The sequence below is a fragment of the Hylobates moloch genome, unplaced genomic scaffold, assembly GCF_009828535.3.
Source record: "Hylobates moloch isolate HMO894 unplaced genomic scaffold, HMol_V3 SCAFFOLD_77, whole genome shotgun sequence".
NCBI lineage: Eukaryota > Metazoa > Chordata > Mammalia > Primates > Hylobatidae > Hylobates > Hylobates moloch.
In genome coordinates this window covers 74,919-96,297 of record NW_026652352.1, presented here as the reverse complement: position 1 = coordinate 96,297, position 21,379 = coordinate 74,919, and the positions used below count along the sequence as shown (strand labels likewise).

The 21,379-nt window shown below is 40.3% G+C and overlaps 1 protein-coding gene and 1 non-coding gene across 3 annotated transcripts in view; both read right to left on the bottom strand.

Annotated features, from left to right (window-relative positions):
- IL6ST (interleukin 6 cytokine family signal transducer) overlaps positions 1–14,099 on the bottom strand; it is a 59,842-nt gene extending 45,743 nt beyond the window's left edge. For both annotated transcript variants that reach the window (XM_032147196.2, XM_032147197.2), the window contains exons 1-2: positions 13,877–14,099; positions 1,909–1,996 (exon numbers count right to left, since the gene is read on the bottom strand). The gene's annotated coding sequence lies outside the window, so the exon portion shown is untranslated. The remainder of the gene's footprint in view (positions 1–1,908; positions 1,997–13,876) is intronic.
- A 5,002-nt stretch (positions 14,100–19,101) lies between these two features.
- Positions 19,102–19,205, bottom strand: LOC116463894 (small nucleolar RNA U13). Its single transcript, XR_004246808.1, has one exon. It is a non-coding gene; the product is annotated as a small nucleolar RNA U13 (small nucleolar RNA).
- Positions 19,206–21,379: the final 2,174 nt, after the last annotated feature.

Below are 21,379 nucleotides of genomic sequence, written 5' to 3'. Positions count from 1 at the left end.
TAAATATATATACTAACTGGACTTTATGCACTCCCTAATCATGTAACAGCTTGCCAGCATGCCCAGCTAATTTTTTAAAAATTTTTCTGTAAAGATGGGGGTCTCACTATGTTGCGCAGGCAGGTCCCAAACTCCTGGCCTGAAGCGATCCTCCTTCTTTGGCCACCCAAAGTGCTGGAATTATAGGTGCAAGCCACTGTGCCAAGCCAAATGTACTATATTCTTGCAGCAAAACTGCTCCAGAACAAGAGGTCCATGAAAGAATTTATGATTACTTCAAAGCAATTAGATTCGTTTGGACAGTACCATGGAACACAAGCAAAGGAACTAGGCAAAGGCAGATTTCATATTTCACATTTAGAAAGTAATCTCTCCTAATTTTTAGAAGATTGTATTGGAGAGGTGATGAAGAAACATCTATTATGGGATTTGATTTCACAGTCCAAATCTAAGAGATGAAGACACAGTAACACTATATAAAATATTATATGCAATACAGTTAACTTCACTTGGGGCTTGTTTAAAAATTGACAGAATTATGGCCGGGTGCGCTGGCTCATGCCTGTAATCCCAGCACTTTGGGAAGCCAAGGCAGGCGGATCACAAGGTCAGGAGTTCAAGACCAGCCTAACCAATATGGTGAAGCCCTGTCTCTAATAAAAATACAAAAATTAGCCGGGCATGGTGGCGCAGGCCTATAGTCCCAGCTACTCAGGAGGCTGCGGTAGGAGAATCACTTGAACCTGGGAGGCGGAGGTTGCAGTGAGCCAAGATCGTGCCATTGCACTCCAGCCTGGGCAACAGAGCGAGACTCTATCTCAAAAACATAAAAAAAAAAATTGACAGAATTGACAGTACTTTGCTTATTTTTTCCCTCCTTTCCTTCTATTGATACTAATATTTAATTTAAAATTATATTAATAGCACTATCACCTCACCTCTTGCAGAGTTTTCTATGCATATATTATAACCATACATTGCACACACTAACCTTCCTTGAAATCTGCAGGTAACCTGAGAAGCTTCTATGAAGCCAAAACCTAACTAGTAACCACAAATACAGGAAAGATTATTTCTGAAAACCAAATGCTGTAATTATTCCTCAACTATGGTGATATAACATGGTAGTGTGCCGAAAGGAGCTAGATGATGTATAACAAGTATTGCTACTTTTAATGTTAAAGAAACAAAGTTTATAAATGATTTACTTAAAATAGAATAAATTCAAGATTATCCCTAGAGTTCATTCTCATTTACTTTCATTTCCATATGTTTTCTCAAGTGAGAGAAAAAGCAGTAGAGTTACAATTGATAAATATTTAATGGTTATGCTCTTTATAAATTATTTTTGTCACCTATGGATTGTGTTTTTTTTTTTTTTTTTTTTTCATTTTCTAACTTAACCTAAGGATGAAATAAAAAGCATGAATATATTTAGATTTACATTGCATGTGAAAAAGAATGTCAATATAAACTTTGTTATTATGGTAACATTACTATTACAATTGTAGAACAGTATATGAACTAAAATTGCCAATAGAAGGCAAAATAATGCTTGTTGAATGAATAAGTTGAGTGGGGATCAAGATGAAGAAAATTTCTATGTATCTTTCACAATACAGTGTTACTGTGAATAAATTGCCAGAAGTTGGTAATACCTACACTAAATTAACTGATTATTAAACAAGTTTTTAAATTATCCACTCTGTTCTCTTCCATTAGTATCAATTATGAGTTCATAACAATTAACACGAGGATACTATTTTACATTACACAAAATGTTTTCACATAAATTATTTCACTTTAGTCTCCTAATATCCTAAAGAATCAGGTGAGTAGGGCAGGGATTATTTATTGGAACTTTGTAAAATAAAAAAACAAAAATTCAGACAAGACCAATTAACTTACCCAAATCACAAAGTTAGTAAGTGAAGGAGTAGGGATTTGAAGCTAAGTCTTCTACTTCTAAATGTCATGCTTTTTCCATTGGGTTTCACTGTAAAGAGAGGAGAGTCTTGTTCAGAAGGCTGGCTTTGATAATTTTATTATATGTGTACTTTTAAAATCCCCGTCTGCTCTTAGGCTTTCAGGTTTGCAGAAAGTATCCCACTTTAGACATGTTTTGAGCTTCAGAATAAAATAAACCCATAAACACTTGTATAAGAGTATTCAAATATCCTAGCACTTTTTTTTTTTTTTTTTTTTTGAGACAGTGTGTCACTCCCATCACCCAGGCTGCAGTGCAGTAGCACAATTACAGCTCACTGCAGCTTCAACTTCCCAGGCTCAGGTAATTGTCCCACCTCAGCCTCCCGAGTAGCTGGGACTACAGATGGCACCATCATGCCTAGCTAATTTTTTAATTTTTAGTAGAGATAGTGTTTTGCCATGTTGCCCAGGCTGAGCTCAAGGGGATCTGCCCACCTCGGCCTCCCAAAGTGTTGGGATTGCAGGTATGAGCCACCGCGCCCAGCCCTAGTGCTATGATTTGATATATACTTGCAAACATTATTGGCTCACGCACACCTAATGCAAACTTCCCTGATGTCTATGTAATGTCACAGAAACATGAAAGGAACATTTATGACAGAAGGAGTTCTTTAACAATCACATATTTTTCCTTCTACTAGCACTAAATTAAGCCTGCTAACAACTCAGATATAAAAATCCATTTTAAGATTTGTTCACTTAAATTCTAGCTTAAGTACTAGTGTTCCTCTTTGAAATACAACAAGTAACTTCAAACTTAGGCAAGGGGTTGAATCTTCCATTATTATTTCATACACATTAAGCCTTTGATGTAACTTAATAACACATAAGGAATTAAATTTATAAAAATATTTTTTAAATGTCTAATGAAAAGAAACTGAAAAAATGCCATGTGAAAGTGCACTATAATCCCACCAAGAGATAACTACTATGAACATTTTGGTGGATATTTTTGCAAAATTTTCTATACATGTATTATATAACTTTATATTGTATAAATATACACTTTGCTATTTTACAAAGATGGGATCATATAAGAGAAATGTTTTATAACTTTTTTCACTTAACACTACATAGTGGACATCTTCATAAGTTAATATATAGAGAGTAATTCCTTGTAGCCTTTGCTCAAATTCACCTCCTCATAGAGATCTTCCCTAACCACTGTGTTGTTTATACCCCTTTCCTGTTTGTTTGTTTGTTTGTTTCTACAACACTTAACACCTTCTAAAATAGGCTAGGAAACATTTTCTGTAAAGGGCCGGATAATAAATATTTTAGACTTCGTGAGCTCTAAGTTCTCTCTTGCAATTAGTCAACTCCATTATTAAAGTGCAAAAGCAGCCATACACAATATGTAAATAAGTGGGCTTAGGTATATTCCCATGCAACTTTATTTACAAAAATGGCTGCAAGCTGGATTTGGCTTATAGGTTATAGTTTGCCAACCCCTGTTCTAAATACAATATAATTAAATTAATTTTCTTTTTGTTTGTTATGGGCTGAATTGTTCCCCCAAAAAGATATGTTGAAGTCTTAACCCCAGTACCACAAAATGTTACTCTATGGGCAGATTTAATTGGATGTTATAGTGGAATATAATAGGCCTTTAGTACAATATGACTGGTGTCTAATTTAAAGAGACAGAGCCAGGAAGAATACCATGTGAATACACAGGCAGAGATTGGAGTTACGCATCTGTAAGCTAAGGAATCTCAAGGACGATGGCTACCACCAGAAGCTAGGAAACGCAAAGGAAGATTCTATCCAAAGTCTCAAAAGGACTTCTAGCCTCCAAAACCTTGAGAGAATAAATTTATTATTTTGAGCCACCCAATTTGTGGTACAGGTTGAACATCCCAAATCTGAAAACTGAAATGCTCTAATTCCAAAATGTTTTGAGCTCTGGCATTTTGGATTTCAGATTTTAGGATCTGGGATAATTAACTGTAAGTATATAATGCAAATACAACACACAAACTGAAAAAAAAAAAATCCAAAATCCAATATACTTCTGTTAATAAGTATTTCAGATAAGGGATACTATAACAAAGGGATGCTCTATTACAGTAGCCCCTAGGAAACTAACACATAGTGTGTGTCCCCAAAATAGAAGGTAAGTGAAGAGTGGAATGGCTAGGCCCTATGGCAGGTGTGTGCTTGGCTATATCTTCTTTGGTGATGTGTCTGTTCAAACATATTGATCAACTGGGTTTCCTGTTTTCTCATTAAGTTTTGAAAGTTCTAAGAAGATATTCTGGCCTTTATTAGAAAATGGATTTACACATTATTTTCTTGTATGCTTGTCTTTTCATTCTTTTAACAGTATCTTTTGAAGAATAGGAGGTTTAATTTTAATAAAGTTCAATTCATCAATTTGTGTTTTTGATGTATCTAAGAAGTCTTTGCTTAATCCAAAATCACAAAGGGCCCGACGCGGTGGCTCACACTTGTAATCCCAGCACTTTGGGAGGCCAAAGTGGGTAGATCACCTGAGTTCAGAAGTTCGAGACCAACCTGGGCATATGGTGAAACCCTGTCTCTACTAAAATATTTAAAAAATTAGCCGGGTGTGGTGGCGCACATCTGTAATCCCAGCTACACCGGAAGCTGAGGCAGGAGAACTGCTTGAACCCAGGAGGCAGAGGAGGCTGCAGTGAGCAGAGATAGCACGACTGCACTCCAGCCTGGATGACAAAGTGAGACAGACTCCTTCTAAAAAAAAATAATAAAATATAAAAAATAAAAATAAAATCAAAAAGGTTTTTTCCTACAAGTTTTATAGTTTTAAGGTCATTTAGGTCCCAGTTATTTCAAGTTAGTATTTATGTATGGTGTCAAGCTGAAATTTGAGTTCATTTTGTATATACGGATAATTGTTTCAAAACTATTTGCTGAAAAAATTATCCTTTCTCAAGTGAATTGCCTTTGCACCTTTGTTAAAAATCAGTTGTTCACACAGGTGTGGGTCTATTTGGGTACTCTCAATTCCAGGGTGGGCAAGCTTTTCATGTATGAGCTAGGAGGTAAATATTCTAGGTTTGTGAGCCGTAAGGTCTCTATTGGAGCTACTAATCTACTGTTATGACACAAAAGCAACCATAGAAAATACATAAACAAACAGGGGTGGCTGTGTTCTAACAGTACTTTATGAAAACAGAAGGTAGGTTGACTCCTACTCTATTTGTTCCACTGATCAATTTGCTTATTTATATGCTACCACCACACTGTCGTGATGACTGCAGCCTTATAAATCTTGAAATCAATATTCTGTGTGCACTTAAAAAGCACTGCCGTTGCTGGTAGAGTGTTACATAAATGACCATCACATGAATTTGGTTGATAGTGTTCAAATCTTCCATATCCTTACTGATTTTCTGACTACTTCTTCTATCATTGTTCAAAGAGGGATATTGAAATCCCTGAATACAACTGTGGATTTACTTCTCCTTGCAGTTTTTACCCTGTGTGTTTTGAAACTATGTTATGTAGATCCTTTTGATAAATTGACCCTTTTATCATTAGGAAATGGCCCTTCTTTACCACTGGTAACATTCTCTGAAATCTACTTTGATATTACTGTAGCCAATTCTGTCTCATTTTGATTAGTGTTATCATGACATATCCTCTCCCATTCTTTTTTGTTTAATCTGTATGCTTCTTCATATTTAAGTGGTATCCGTAGGGGGTAGGCAACATGTGGTTGTATCCAATCTGATAATCTCTGCTTTTCAGTTGGGTGTTCAGACCATTTACATTTAATATAATTTGTGGTATGATTAGGTTTAAAGCTATCAGCTTTGTATTTGTTTTCTTCTTGACTCTTCTTTGTTCCTGTTTACTTTTCTGCATTTATTTTTGTTAATTATTTTTTATTATCTTTTCCTTGTTAGCTAATAAGCTATAATTCTTTGTTTTCTTATTGGTTGCTTTAGGTTTATAGTGTACATCTTTAACTTTTCACAATCTATCTTCAAGTAATATTGTTACCTCAGGCATAGTATACAATAGTATACTTCCATTTCTCCCCCCAGACCTTTGTGCTATTTTAGCATATATTTTACTTTTGCATATATTAAAACTTCACATTGGTAGCTCCCACCTGTAATCCCATCACTCTGGGAGGCCAAGGCAGGAGCCCAGAAGTTTAAGACCAGGTTGGGCAATATAGTAGGACTCCCGCCTCTACAAAAAATAAATAGTTAGACAGCTGTGGTGGTGCATGCCTGTTGTCCCAGCTACTCAGGAGGCTGAGGTGAGAGGACTGCTTGAGCCTTGGAGGTCAAGGCTGCAGTAAGCTGTGGTTGCACTACTGCATTCCAGCCTGGGTGACAGAGTGAGACTGTCACATATTTACTCATGTGGTTACCATTTCTAGAGCTTTTAATTCCTTTGTATAGATCCGTATTTCCATCTGGTATCATCTTCCTTGGGCCTGAAAAATTGCCTTTAACATTTTTTTGTAGTGTAGGTAGAGAAAAGCCTAACAGATTTGAAAACAAAACCAAAGTGTGAATGCTAACAGGTATTTAGCCTAAAATAACAAGCACAGTTCAAAATGAGAAAAGATACTGCTAATTACTATATTAACAGATCAAAGGAAAATGACAGGGTCATTCCAACAGATGTTGGAAAAGCATCTGATAACATTCAACAACTGTTCATCTAAAACTTAAAAATAACAACGAAGTGTCAGAAAACTAAGACTGAAAGAGACCATCCTTACCTTGGTGAAGGATGACAAAGATGATACAGGGACTCTAGAACCAGATTGCTTGTGTTCAAATTTCAGCCCCTATTATTTTAACATCTTAGGCAAGTTTTTAAATAGCCTTCACTTTTACTTCCTTTATCTGTAAAAATGGGGTACCACCACCACCTACCCATCTAGGAATGTTAGGATGCTTAAATAACTCAATATACATAAAGTGCTTAGAATCATTTGGCTCATTGTAACTACTCAATAAAAGGTTAACAGCTGTTATTATTAGTGCAGCTCTTGCTGTTGCTGCCACAGGTACTACTATAAGAAACCTATAAGGCCAGGTGTGGTGGCTCACGCCTGTAATCCCAGCACTTTGGGAGGTCGAGGCGGGTGGATCACAAGGTCAGGAGTTTGAGACCAGCCTGGCCAATATGGTGAAACCCTGTCTCTACTAAAAATACGAAAATTAGCTGGTCGTGGTGGTGGGCACCTACAGTCCCAGCTACTTGGGAGGCTGAGGCAGAAGAATTGCTTGAACCCGGGAGGCAGAGGTTGCAGTGAGCCGAGATTGCACCACTGCACTCCAGCCTGGGCGACAGAGTGGGGCTCTGCCTCCAAAAAAAAAAAGGTAGAAAGAAACCTATAATAAGCATCTATAGGTTTAAAGGTAAAAATTAGAAGCGTTCCTATTAATGTCAGGATTCAGACAAGATGCTTGAAGTCATCAGTTATTCACCACTGCTCTAAAGGGCTTAAGCAAAAATATAATAAATAAGATCTGATCTTCTATCAAGAAAGAGTGAGAATCACATGACTATTAGGACTACTGAGAATCTAACACAGTAGTCAAACAAAACATCATCAAAAAATAATAGGACTATTTAGAGTTTAACTAATAGTCAAACAAAACATCATCAAAAAATAGCTCTCCAGCTGGCGCGGTGGCTCACGCCTATAATCCCAGCACTTTGGGAGGCAGAGACAGGCAGATCACCTGAGGTTGGGAGTTCCAGACCAGCCTGACCAACATGGAGAAACCCCGTCTCTAATAAAAATACAAAATTAGCCGGAAGTGGTGGCGCATGCCTGCAATCTCAGCTACTCGGGAGGCTGAGGCAGGAGAATCACTTGAACCCAGTAGGCAGAGGTTGCAGTGAGCCGAGATGTCGCCATTGCACTCCAGCCCAGGCAACAAGAGCAAAACTCCGTCTCAAAAAAAAAAAAAAAAAAGCTCCCCTACATACCAATAATAACTAATTAGAAAATGTAACAGAAGGCTGGGTGCAGTGGCTCACACCTATAATCCCAGCACTTTGGGAGGCCGAGGTAGGTAGACTGCTTGAGCCCAGGAGTTCAAGACCAGCCTAAGCAACATGGCAAAACCCTATCTCTATAAAAAATTAAGGGAAAAAAAAATTAGCCAGGCATGGTGGAGCATGCCTGTAATCCCAGCTACTCAAGAAGCTGAGGTGGGATGACCACTTGAGCCTGGGCTATAGAGGCTGCAGCAAGCTAAGAAGCCGAGATCATGTCATTGTACTCCAGCCTGGGTGACAGTGCAAGGCTCTGTCTCAAAAAAAAAAAAAAAAAGTCTCGCAAAAAAAAAAAAGGCAGTCTAAAGGTAAACATAGCACTGATTGGCAAATGAATAGACAATTAAATCAATGGTACAAAACAAAATAGACTCAAGTGTATATAAGAATTTAGTATCTTATTTTTCAAAAGGTTGCTCATTTGCTGGGAAAATAAAGGACTATTCAATAAATAGTACTGGGACAACTGGCTCCATAAGCAAAAAAGAAAAAAAAGAACCCCACCATTTCATCAGACAAAAAGACACACACTCATGCATGTGCACATGCATGTATAAGCATACACTCTCTCTCCAGATTAAAGACCTAAATGCAAAAGCAAAATTATAAGCATATTGAAAAACATATAGAATATGCTTATGACCTTAGGGCCTTTTAAAATTAGACTATTTTAGCCAAATGAAAAGGTTTACAGAGCACTTTGATGAACATCCATGTTCTCACCATTGCTTAAGAAATAAAAGCTCAAGCTTTTATTCATTTTTTATTCCGTTACAAATATAATTGAAGCCATATAAATAGTTCTTGCCTTTAAGAAGTCTGAAGTTTAAAGATGTAGAATATGCACAAAGTGCCACAAGAGCACAGATAATACCCAATTCAGACAGGGGCCAGGAGTGCCCAGTCATAAAATAAGGGTAGGGGTTCCTAGACAGAGAAAATAGCACACATATGAACTATACATCATCTTTGACTCTAATTGTCAAGTGAAGATTACCAATGGCAAAATCCCAGAGCATGACAGCCTAACCAGAGCTATGCTATCTGAAACATAGCTCTGATTAACTCACTTTGCACTAGGGGGTGGGGTTGGGGGTAATACATAAAACAGAACATTCAAACAAAAAAAGATTGTGCAGATCAATCAACCTTAGAGCAAAGGGTGAAGCTGATTACTAAAAAGAAAATGAAAATTTGGAGGCAGAACATTCCAAATGTAACAGGGCAACAGATTTACAGTGCGGAAAGGAATGAATCTCCTACTCTGGATATGTATACACACAGCTTTAAAACAATCATCTATATACCATAGCCGTTTTTCAACCAATGTAGCTCTTATTCACGATCAATCAGCTAACTAATTTCTTATTAAATCTTACTAAGATATACTAGATAGCCGCAGAGTTATAAAAAAAAAGAAGAGACTGTAGCCATTTTGACTATATATATCACAAGTGTTTCTGAAGCCTTTCACACTGTTGACCATCCCTGGTTCTTGAACTTCTCCTATATCCTGCTTTCTATGTAACCAGATAATGTAGTTGAATTCTTTCCTTTATCCTCTTTCTTGTCTCCTTTACTGAATTCTCTGCTAGCTTTTATCTCCAGGCTATGAAGGTACCCAAAGATAAAGTATTGGGCATCGACTTTTCTTTTTAAATACCAACTTCTTTGAAGACATGACTTCAACTATCACCTTCAAACAAAATAATTTCAAGAATTTTGGCTTGGATCTTTCTTTTAATTCCAGTTACATTTCATCTTCTTAGATATTCTGTCTCTGAGTCTTATCAATTTAAGAGGTCTAAAAACAATACACCATAGGTACATGCTCATGAACACATATACACATAAATGCCCAGCCACTTTAAGTTCTAGGGTACATGTGCACAACGTGCAGGTTACATATGTATACATGTGCCATGTTGGTGTGCTGCACCCGTTAACTAGTCATTTACATTAGGTATTATCTCCTAATGCTATCCCTCCCCCTCCCCCCACCCCACGACAGGCCCTGGTGTGTGATGTTCTCCATCCTGTGTCCAAGTGTTCTCATTGTTCAATTCCCACCTATGAGTGAGAACATGTGGTGTTTGGTTTTCTGTCCTTGCGGATAGTTTGCTCAGAATGATGGTTTCTAGCTTCATCCATGTCCCTATAAACGACATGAACTCATCCTTTTTTATGGCTGCATAGTATTCCACAGTGTATATGTGCCACATTTTCTTAATCCAGTCTATCACTGACGGACATTTGGGTGGGTTCCAAGTCTTTGCTCTTGTGAATTGGTGCCGCAATAAACATACGTGTGCATGTGTCTTTATAGCAGCATGATTTATAATCCTTTGGGTATATGCCCAGTAATGGGATGAATGCCCACACCCTTTTTAAAAAGTCACAAGGACTTACCATTTTTCCCTGTCTACGAACAACTCATCCTCTTCAATTGCCTAAGTCAATGGAGTCCATCGTTTCTCTCATCTATGCAGTACATTTTAGCTTTTCTCAGTTACAAATCTTATCCTGTCTTCTCTCCCATAATATCTTTTCCACCCGTCTCTTCTTTTTACTCTCTACCACAAACTAACCTAATTTGGACATTGATCACCTCAATAATTTCAACTGTGTTCTTGCTTCCAGTCTCTTTCCTCCCCACCAAGCATTCTGAACATTGTTGGTGGATCACTCTCTCTAAAACACAACTTTAAACCTGTCATTCTTTTCCTCAACAGCTTTTTAAAGCGTGAATAATAATGCCAAATATTTTAACTATTTAAGAACCTAAAATTTTGGCTTTGGTGTGCTTATCCAATCTATCTTTTCCGATATTCAAGTTTCTCTATTCTAAAAAAAAAAAAAAAAAAATCCTTTCCTCAGACTTCTCCCTCGAGCTACCTTACTACTATACTTCGAGAACTGCTTGCAATTGCAAGCAATCTGGCTTTTACTCCAATAATGCTGAAATTATTCTTGTAGTTTCCGAATTGCAAAGCAAATACTTAAGCTCCTCATTTTGCTTGACCACACCATGCCATTTATAATTCCGTCTTATCTTTCATCACTCCCTACTAACCATCCCTGTAGACTCAGCAAACCACTAGACTTCCTCTAACATACCTTGTTCTTTCAGTCTGTGCTTCTGCATATATTATTCCTTGCCTCTACAATGTCTTTCCTGACTCTGCTGCGCACTACAAACTGCTTTGGAAGCATCATCTCTTCTATGGAATTTCCCCCCACTTCACAAACATCTTTGCTCTCAGTGTACTCTTACATCATTCCCTAATAGGATTCAGAACACTGCACAGTAATTGTTTCACATATCTTGATATCCTCAGAATCTAACATAGTCTGAGGCACCTGGTGGACAATTAAGGGTGGGTTTTTATAGACTTTCTGGTATGATCTTATTATTCTATCTACTAACTGTCACTCAAGTATACTGTATGGAGAGGCAGGATGTATCATGGTTAAGAGGTCAGATTCTGAAGTCAGGCTGTCTATGTATGACCTTTAGATCTACCACTTAGCTGGGCAAATTAATTAACCTTCTTGTGTCTGGGTTTCCCTATGTGTAAAAAGAGGATTATTATCCTATTATTATTAGACCTACTTCATAATATTATGAAGATTAAATGCCATAATATGGGCAAAGTGCTCAAAACAGTGATTGGCACAACATAAGCACTAAATACATATTGCCTGTTTAAATTAATAGAACTTAGTTACTGCTGATCCTTTCCACAAGCTAGTCCTATATTATGTTCTATATTCTCCAGTCTATGTCTTGCCCTCCATTCGCTATTATTAAGGGGCTGTCTTCATTTTTCCCTTTATCCAAATCCTGCCCAGGTTTCAAGGCCAACTTCTGGTAAATCCTTTGCTCATTCCAATCCTTAAATGCTCATTCCAATCCTTAAATGATCATTCTCTAACTTTAATATCTACAGGATTTTCTGCATTACTCTGCATTTAATTAAAACTGCTTTGCATCCTTGTAGTTTTTCTCGTATAAGTTTGTCAATCCAATTGTTATAAACTCTTTGAAGGTCCTGATTACATCTCCTGCACCTTTGTGAGTTCCTACAGCAGGTAGTAATTGCTATTTGCTGTGTAAAATAAAGCACAATAGGAACCTCAACTCTATCATTCCGCCTTTGCAATCAAAGAAAGGGAGAAGCTGTGAGAACATTCCATGCTTCTCTAGGAGCCAAGCTGCAAATGTATTAGGGCCAGAGAATTCTGACTCCCATTAAAATGAGCAGCTCTGAAAGGAGGGAGCGGGGGAAACCCTCCCTGCCACTGTAGAGGATTTATGGGTTGCCCTTAAGTTCCCAAACCAAATTGTGGCACTGGGTTTTTTACGAGAAACGTTTGTCAACATGACAAAATGATTCAGAGCACAGGATTTGGAGTCACACAGATCTAGGTTTCAGAGAGACTCCTGTTTCCTTCTCTATAAAGGCGACATTTTAACACCTACTTCACAGGTATTTAACTTTCACCCTAACACTGAAGTGCAAAGCCTTGGAAACAAATTTAAATAAATTGAAAATACTGCAATTCACAAATAAAAGTGAGAACAACATTTTTAATTACATAAGACTATATTATATTAAATTAGGTGGCAGCAGTATTTATAATAATCTAAATTGCCTGTGAGAAAATTAAACTGGTATTGTCAATACATCCTTAAAATGAGAAAAAAAATCCCACTACAAAGTTTGTCCATTTTGACACTTTCTTCTTTCCGTAATCTTTTGCTTTCACTCAAGATTAAAAACAAATGTTCAAGATTATCCCCAAAGAGAGATAATTGGAAAGCACAATAGCAAGTTGGTTCTATAAATGTAGTATTTCAGTTCACAGTTCAAAAATACTTCCAAATAGGAATTAACATGAATTTAAGAAATTAACATAATGGCAAACAGCTAAACTGATGATCTGAGTTCGTAATTTCAAATTAAGAGTTGTTTCAACTTGGAAGCTGGCAGTCATACACAGTTTAAAGGGTTTGTTTACAACACTGACAAAAGCAAATACCACAATCTTTCAGAAAATTCACCCTGGCATTCTAATAACTAGTTATTTTAAGGCAGTATAATTGTTGAAAAGCTCCACGAACTAAGCCAAAATGCGTTTCCTTCTGAAGGCAAAAAAAAAAAAAAAAAAAAAAAAAAAAGGATGACAAGTCTTATTTTTAACCTGTGATTTTTTTTTTTTTTTCAGTTTCGGATTATGAAATAAAATGCTGTTCATCCACTGAAGGACAGACTCTTGCTTCCTGGACTATCTTCAAAAGCTTAGGTCGGAGGAGGTAAAATTTTAAAAACTGATTTGTTCTCCTTGGGATACAGTGAGATGTGGAATTCGTTAAGAATGATAATTATTAATAGAAGAGATCAAAAGAAGGAAAGAAACGTTAATAATGTTTATAAGCATTATGAACTTTCAACAACGTTGAAACGTTGCGATTTCAAGATGAAAAAACGGCTTTGGGGAAGGGAAATCCACCTCGGGAATGAAGACAAGTGCGGAGCGAATAGAATTTCAGGGGAGATGGAAAGGGGATTGGGGGAGTTGTTCTTGAAGGGCGTTCTGCGGGGCGGGCGTAAGAGGGGTGCGTGCGTGCGCCTGGGTGAAGTTTGTACTCAGGGCTGAGATAATCGAGGTGACAAAGTTGTGGAAGCAGAATTCGGAGGTGCGGGAGCAGGAAGGGGAAGGAATGTGGGGATTTCCAGGCTGGGCTGACAAGTTCCGGGCGCTGCTCTCAGGGGGAAGGGAGGTCTCCTCGAGTGCCAGATAACCCGTCTGAAACCACCGACACTCTCCCTCCAGCTACGCGGCCCAGCACCCGGCCCCTCCTCACCTCAGGCCGCGCCGCCTCGACCCTCTGCGTCTCCACAGCGTACGAACCCCTTGGCGCCAGGCTGGGCCAGACCCGTTGGCCTGGCAGGCGCGGCCCCCGGTACAGCTGCGCCGGGGCGGCCCAGCGCGGCTCCGCGGGCCTTTTGGCTGCTCGCCCCGGCTCCCGAACGCTCGCGGATCCTTCTCCGCAGAGGTAGCGCGCCACCCCAGTCCCGCGGCGGGGCGGGGCGCTCCCCAATCCCGCCCAGCTGCGCCCCCGGCCGGCCACGGCTGCGCCCCGCCCCCTACCGGGACCTAGGCGCTGATTGGCCCCTGAGAGACCCTTTGCGCCCAGGCATTGGTCCAGCGGCCGCCCGTCGACGAGGGGGCGGGATTCCGAGAGGTAGTGATTCCCGTAACGCGGCTCCCCGCGTCCCGGATTCCGGTGGCTGCGCCCGCGTCGCCTCTCCCAGACTAGATCGAAGGGTTCCCCCCACCTCCCCTCTGTGGGCGGAAAGAGCGGAATGTTCCATTTTTCTGTGGAATAACGGGGTCATGAACTGAAGCCCGGGTGCTGCCCGCCGCCCGCTGCCCCCGCCCTTCCTTCTCGCCAGGGCGCCTGCGGCCTCTCTTCGCGGCCTTCCCAGAGGGACTCAGAGCCGCGAGGGACCGCCTAGCTCCCTTGAGGACGGGGGAGGCGTGGGAGCCTCTTGGGGAAAGTGAAGAGCTCGGTGGCCGTGACTCCGCACGAGACTGCGGCAGATTGTGGCGGCGGCTTCGCTCCAAGGCTTATGTAAAGGAACCTTGCCACAGTACTTTTTTAAGTTAGTAAATGAGTTTGGGTGCGATTGATCAGTGAGCCCCAGAGCTGGTGGCCCACCCAGCGACTGGTGTTTCTTTGCGGTTTGTACCTCCCCGTTTATGATAAAAAGTACCGGGTAAAAACCTATTCATCCCCCCTCCCCGCCTCCGCCCCTCCTTTCCCTCAGAAAATGGACCTAAAGCCTCATGATGTTTGTTTCTCCCCAAAGGAAGATGAGAATCTTGAGTTAAAAGATAAGGCATGAGCGTGCGTGCGTGTGGGGTGTGTGCGTGGGTGTCTGTAAAAGTAAACACCCAAAGGTAGAGGCTTTTGTGGAAGAATGAGAGGATATAGGAAGGAAATAATGGTTTAATGAACTTAAATTATATCTATAAATTAACAATTGTAAAGTTCTTCATTATATTGAGGATTCAGATAGAGTAAAACATAGATCGAATTATAATCTCTTAGTTGTTGATCAGATAATTTATAAAAGGGCAAAGTGGGCCTGCTAACGGAGTCGCGAGCAAAGTTGGCCTGCTAACGGAGTCGCAGGCAAAGTAGATGGTGCTGCAGCTGATGTGTTCAGCTTTGCTCCTCTCTTTCATCCTATATCTAACCTATAAATTGTGACCAGATTCTATTCTAGCTTTGCCATTTAGAGGGGTGTTTATTTTAAAACAAATTTTTATAAAAATTTGTTAAATTGAAAATTTTGTGTAGATCCAGGAAACTTGATTTTTTTGTTGTTCAGAGTCTCACTCTGTCACCCAGGCTGGAGTGCAGTGGCTGGATCATGGCTCACCGCACGTTCAAATTCCTGGGCTCCAGCGATCCTCCCACCTCAACCTCCCAAGTATCACAGACTACAGGTGCCCCTACAATACCTGGCCAATTTTTAAAATTTTTGGAGAGACAAGATTTTGGTATGCCGCCCCAGCTGGTCTTGAACTCCTGGCAACAAACGATCCTCCAGCCTTAGTGGCCTCCCAAAGTGCTGAGATAACAGGTGTGATGCAAAGATGTATTTAGGGGAGATGTATAGTGGTTAAGTGTACCCTCTGGTTCTAGATTGCCTAGGTTTAAATGCTGATGCCTCTATTTCCCATCTCTGTGACCTTGGGCAAGTCTTTTTAAGTTTCTTCATCTGCAAAATGAGAATAACAATACCAACCTAATGGGATTGTTGCAAGGATTAAATGAGTTAAAATACATACAGTGTTTGGCACATAGTAGGTGCTCTGTAAGTATCAGCTATAATCATTATTGAATGTCTACTCGGTCAACGCTTCTGAAATCTTTTAGTATCACAACATATACTAAAAATGATGATATTTTGCTGGACGGCGAAGGGCAGGTACACAGAAGTGGATTGATATGTCACAACACACCAGCCTGCCTTGGCACCATTAGGAAAACAAATGACTGAGTTAGTGCTTTTATGGGTGTCTTTTTATTGGCTCAGCTCAGGTCCTCCTCCCAAGAAACTCTCATTTTATGGGAGTGGTTAAAATCTGAGGCCAAAAGGATGAATCAATATTGGAGAAATACTTTTCAGAACAACAGGACAGGAGACCTCTGCTGTGCTGGAATTACATGACTTTGCAGACACCTCTGTAGAGTATTGGCCTTGAAATTACCAATTTCAGATTAAGGATTTGTTACTAGAAACCCTTGTCAAAATGCAAAGGTAAGTAGGGGAAAGTGGTATGTTAATGGAAAACTCTCCATTTGTGTCCTGTGACCATTTGAGATTTTAGATATGTTAAGAGCAGGCTGGGTGCAGTGGCTCACACCTGTAATCCCAGCACTTTGGGAGGCTGAGGCAGGCGGATCACTTGAGGCCAGGAATTCAAGACCAGCCTGGCCAGCATGGTGAAACCCCGACTCTATTAAAAATACAAAAATTAGCCAGGCATGGTGGTGGGTGCCTGTAATCCCAGTTACTTGGGAAGCTGAGGCACGAGAATCACTTGAACCCAGGAGGCACAGGTTGCAGTGAGCTGAGATCGTGCCACTGCACTCCAGCCTGGGTGACAGAGCAAGATTCCTAAAAAAAAAAAAAAAAGAGATTGAGGAACCTGTACAGTGAGAAAGTAACATGAAGGCACCACAATTACAATTACTTGGGAGTAAGTGAGCAAAGCTTAGGAAATTGTGCCGTGGAACAAAGGTGATAAATGTCAAAGACAAACTTTGCCTACATTTCTAATTCCCTAAATCTGGCGCTAGCTAGGATATCCCTTTACTTCCTTGTCTGTGCCCAGTTATGTTTCTGAAACTCTGTGTCAGCCCTGGAATTATCCTCATGTTCTGCATCAACTTAATTATTTCAGCATCCATGTTCATGACTCATTAGCACTCTGACCTCACAATTTCTCATCCTTTTCTTTTCCAATCATCTTCAACTTCACTCTGTATCAGCAACCCACAGATGGAGCCACACCTTCAACCTAGTCATCAATGAAATTACTTCCCCTCCAAAATGTTGGATTGTGAGTTTCCCTCTCTGTACCTACAGCCACCTGCCCCCATCTACCTCTATTTTGTGGTCACTCCCATTGAATCTGTAATTTGTCCTCAATGTGACAGCCTGACAGCCAGTCTTTCTTCTCATAGTTTATCAGCTGTTTCCTATCATCTGTTATCATACGTATCAGTAAGAACCCTTTTTTTTTTTTTTTTTTTTTTTTTTGAGACGGAGTTTTGCTGTTGTTGTCCAGGCTGGGGTGCAATGGCGCGATCTTGGCTCACCGCAACCTCCGCCTCCCTGGTTCAAGCGATTCTCCTGCCTCAGCCTCCCGAGTAGCTGGGATTACAGGTGCTCACCACCATGCCTGGCTAATTTTTGTACTTTTAGTGGAGACAGGGTTTCACCAAGTTGGCCAGGCTGATCTCAACTCCTTAAAGTGATGGGATTACAGGCGTGAGCCACCGCCCCCCAAGAACCCTTTTATCCACCATTTTAACTGCACTCTATTATCTTCAGTTCCCTTGACCTTCAGCTATGTTTACCTTATCAGGCTGTTTCCTAACTATTTCCTTTTTCCTTGAGCTATCAGCCCCACCCTAACATTTATTCTTAGTACAGAACCTTGTTTTACTCCCTTAAAATCAAGACCATCATTTGCGAGCATCCTTAACTTTTCTCCAACTTAGAAAGCAAATAGATATTTATCCTCTTTCTCTTTTCCCCACTCAGAGGAAGAAAGGCCCCTTTACTTTTAAAAGGTTAATTCCTCCTCCTCTGTTCTTGGTACTACTTTAAGTCTAGTCCCCTAGTTTTATATTTTTCATTATTAACACTAAATGTCTTTGAAATGTTTAAAAATTAAATATTAACTCAGTGGTGAGTTGGGGACAGCCTCTGCATGTGTTAAAACCTTTGTAACCTGACAGCACCTAATTCACCAAAATTAAAAATAATTAAATGTCTAAAAATGAAGAATGTTAAGCTACATTGTAATTCACTTAACAAAATGAGGCGAGAATGAAAAATGAACTTAAATTTCCAAACTAGAAGACAAGAGAAATTCATTTCATAGCAACAAAACTCAAAACCATTATGACTGCTATTTCAAAAAATGTTTTGAAGAATGTATATACAGAAAAATCAACGTACCATAAGAGTACAGCCTGAAATTTTTTGACAAAATGAACACATTCATGTTTATCATCTATATCGAGAAACAGAAGGCCTGGCACGATAGCTCACACCGGTAATCCCAGCACTTCCGGAGGTCAAGGCAGGCAGATCACGAGGTCAGGAGTTCGAGACCAGCCTGGCTGACGTGGTGAAACCTCATCTCTACTAAAAATACAAAAATTAGCTGGGCTTGGTGGTGCATGCCTGTAATCCCAGCTACTGGGGAGGCTGAGGCAGGAGAATGGCTTGAACCCAGGAGGCGGAGGTTGTAGTGAGCCAAGATCGTGCCACTACACTCCAGCCTGGGTGACAGAGCAAGACTCGGTCTCAAAAAGAAAAAAAAAAAGAAAGAAATAGAAAATAGGCTGGGTGTGGTGGCTCATGCCTGTAATCCCAGCACTTTGGGAGGCCAGAGGCTAAGGCGGGTAGATCACAAGGTCAAGAGTTTGAGACTATCCCGGCCAATGTGGTGAAACCCAGTCTCTACTAAAAATACAAAAATTAGCCAGGTGTGGTGGCACATGCCTGTCGTCCCAGCCACTTGGGAGGTTGAGATAGAATCGCTTGAAGCCAGGAGGCGGAGGTTGCAGTGAGCTGAGATCACGCCACTGCACTCCAGCCTGGTGACAAAGCGACACTGTGTCTCAAAAAAAAAAAAAAAGGAAACAGAAAATGACCAGTATCCCAAAAGGGCCCTCCTCCCATCCAGTTATTGGAAGGTCATAACTGACCACTATTCTAATGTCATAGTTTTATGCTGTCTTTTTAAACTTGAAAAGTGTACAGAAAAATTTTTTCACATCAGATGGGTAATGTGCCAACGTCGTAACAAGGTTTGAGGGAGGCACATCTCACACATGCACGTGAAAACCCAATCATCAGGCTTATAAACTACAAAAGAATCTGAAACTTCTTAGTCTTAATATTAGGTTGGTGCAAAAGTAATTTCTGCCATTACTTTTAATGGTGAAAACCACAATTTTACACCAACCTAATATATTTACTTATTTTATTTTAATGAGTATACTAAGCCAAGAGAGTTTAAAATGAAATAAGTACTGCTCTGTGGCCAGGCATAGTGGCTCACGCCTGTAATCCCAGCACTTTGGGAGATCGAGACGAGCAGATCACAAGGTCAGGAGATCGAGACCATCCTGGCTAACACGGTGAAACCCCATCTCTACTAAAAAATACAAAAAATTAGCTGGGCGTGGTGGCAGGCGCCTGTAGTCCCAGCTACTTGGGAGGCTGAGGCAGGAGAATGGTGTGAACTCGGGAGGTGGAGCTTGCAGTGAGCCACGATTGCGCCACTGCACTCCAGCCTGGGCAAAAGAGCAAGACTGTCTCAAAAAAAAAAAAAAAGAAATAAGCACTGCTCTGTAAAGGTTAAACACAGAGGAAGGGATCTAGCTCAGAGATATCCATACTGTGGACTTCTAGGGAAAACCCTGGTCAAATAGCCATGGGCTGGTCAATGATCTTGAGTTACTCTTTCAGAGGGAAGCTTGGCTCCAGAGAAGGAAAGGCCAGTGCCAGACATGTGAGCAGTAGTTAGGTGCATCCTATTCCTAGACACATACATAGGATAAGGAAGTCAGGTATTGGGACTGTAGCTTTGGAATGGATTATACTTGCTTCAGAATATTATCATGGGGAGTTGGAGAAGCAAGGGCTTTCCTTTGTTGATTCTCCTTTCACCAGTCTTCCTGGAAAGAATATTCTGCAGTTACAAAATAGGTTCCTTGGCTGCAAGTCTGATACTTGTGCTAAAACCAAATAGATGAAAAAGTATCAACATGAATTTTAAAAAATATATTGTGTGAGCTTGGATAACTAAGAATTCCCAGCCCCCTACATAGGATCTGAAGAAAGATCTAGTACTAATTGTATTAAATAATGGTTTAGGCAAATGTGTATCTGTCTCCTAAAGAGAGGAAGGCAGACCCTACTGTAAAGTAAAAAATGAAATGGATATACTTCCCGAGAGGGCTGGAATTTTCTGAAAATTGTCCTCTCTGATTTTTCACAGGATTTAGGGAATGGCCATCTTCCATAATTAACAAATAAATAAATGAAATTTAATGTCAGGGTCAAATGAAACTGGAAACAAAGCTTATCTGGTGATATGTCAAATTATGAGAGTCATTATTTGAATGTAAGGATATATGACGGACTCTTAGGGGAAATGCTATGACCTCCTGCTTCTTGGTATTCCTTGTGTGATTTCCTCCTCTTGAGTGTGAAGGGATGTATGTCATCGGGTTATATAAGATAGTGCCCATCTTGCTAGTGTCTCTCACTCTCTTGTGGCTCTGAAAAATCAAGCTGCCTGCCATGTGTGAGCTTTGATATGGAAAGACCCACATGTTAAGGAACTGAGGGCAGACTCTGCCAACAGCTAGCTTTGAAACTGAATCTCTTGGCCGGGTGCAGTGGCTCACGCCTTTAATCCCAGCACTTTGGGAGGCCAAGGTGGGTGGATCACAAGGTCAGGAGTTCAAGACCAGCCTGGCCAAGATGGTGAAACCCCATATCTACTAAAAATACAAAAATTAGCTGGGTGTGGTGGCAGGCACCTGTAATCCCAGCTACCCAGGAGGCTGAAGCAGAGAATTTCTTGAACCCAGGAGGCAGAGTTTGCAGTGAGCCGAGATCGCGCCACTGCACTCCAGCCTGGGTGGCAGAGCAAGACTCCATCTCAAAAAAAAAAAAAAAGAAACCAAATCTCTCAGTCCTACAGCCTCAAGGAACCGAATTTTGCCAACAAAAGCAGATCCTTCCCCAGTCAAGCCTCAGATGAGACAGCATCCTCAGCTAACAACTTGTTTGCAGCCTTGTGAGAACTGAAGCAGAGAACCCAGCTAAATTGTGCCTAGACTCCTGACCACAGAAACTGAGATAATAAATGTGTGTTGTTTTAAGCTGCCAAGTATGTGATAATTTGTTATGTAGTGGGGAACTAATACAACAGGGAAAAGTTAAAAGCTATTCACATAAATATTTTTAATGGATATTATTTCTACATATTTAAATCAAGCTTTTCTTAAGTTCATAAGAAGATATGAATCTGGAGAAGG